Source organism: Gavialis gangeticus, unplaced genomic scaffold, assembly GCF_001723915.1.
Source record: "Gavialis gangeticus isolate Ggan-Ray unplaced genomic scaffold, GavGan_comp1, whole genome shotgun sequence".
Classification (NCBI taxonomy): domain Eukaryota; kingdom Metazoa; phylum Chordata; order Crocodylia; family Gavialidae; genus Gavialis; species Gavialis gangeticus.
Window position 1 is genome coordinate 37,663,469 of NW_017729000.1, and position 1,166 is coordinate 37,664,634.

The 1,166-nt window shown below is 43.8% G+C and overlaps 2 protein-coding genes across 2 annotated transcripts in view; one reads left to right on the forward strand and one right to left on the reverse strand.

Annotated features, from left to right (window-relative positions):
- DOCK2 (dedicator of cytokinesis 2) overlaps positions 1-1,166 on the forward strand; it is an 849,953-nt gene that overhangs the window by 320,208 nt on the left and 528,579 nt on the right. The gene's annotated exons all lie outside the window — the stretch shown is intronic.
- FAM196B (family with sequence similarity 196 member B) overlaps positions 1-1,166 on the reverse strand; it is a 256,405-nt gene that overhangs the window by 9,404 nt on the left and 245,835 nt on the right. The gene's annotated exons all lie outside the window — the stretch shown is intronic.

Here is a 1,166-nt window from a genome sequence, read left to right on the forward strand (position 1 = left end):
GAAAGGAGGGGTCATCACTAAGGAGAACTATTCTACAGTTGCTCGGGGATGTAGGGGGAGGGCGGGCCGGCCATAGTCAATCTCACTGGCCTGGAAGCAGCTGTGGCAGTCTCAGAACTGGCCACAGCACTTCATCCGGTGCTCCCACTCTCTGGCTGGCACAGCCCCCCTACCTGTTGTCTAAGCAGGGATTGTGGCCTGTCCAGAGGTGCACCAGCATTCTCAGGGGGTGCACGTGCACCCCCCATGCATTGCTACTGCCCTGATGACTTTTCATGTGTATTGTAAGTTTTTCTTATATGTGTATCTGTTTTTTTCTGGTCTTTATTTCAGTTTATAAACTTTTGGGGGAAGCAATGGTTTTTTCTGCTTTGTTTTTCCAAACTGAATAGAACAATCAAGCCTTGATGCTGACTCTGACCATAAGTCTGCAACCTAATTTCCCTTGCTACGGTTGGAGACTGTTGGTTCCACTCCTCTTCCATATGGTCACAGAGAAAAGCCCAGCCCCATCCTCTCTTTCAGGTATTTGAAGACTCTTATCAGTTCCCACCTCAGTCTTCTCTTCTCCAGACTAAATAACCTTAGTTACTTTAACCTTTTGTCTTAAGTCTTGCTTCCCAGGCCCATGATCATCAGTGTTGCTCTTTGCTGCACTCTTTCCAAGCTGTTTATGTTAGGAGATAAGGAGGAATTTTCAGACTGTGAGGTTGGTCAGGCATTGGAACAGGCAACCCAGAAAAGTTGTAGAATCTCCATCCTTGGAAACTTTGAAAAGCTGTTTAGACAGGCAGGCTGTGATGGTTTAGTTGGGGGATGATCCTGCTGCGAGCAGGGGGCTAGACTAGATGATCTTATAAAGTCCCTTCCAGCCCTGCTTTCCTATGATTCTGTGAACAACAGCTGCATGGACTGATTTCCTTAAGCACTCATACCTTCTTGAGAAAGGATAACTATTTTCTATCTTTCACCTTCTAAATATTTGGTTTCTTTCATACTCCTGCATACTCAGCCAACATTGTGACATTTGCAGAAAGCTGTATTATAGATATGGCTTGCCCAGAAAGCATCATAGCAAGAGCATTTTGGTGATCATAACTTAAGTATATACCAATAATAATTTGAAAATTAAATCTCTTATAATGTAAAACTAATATTTCCCATGT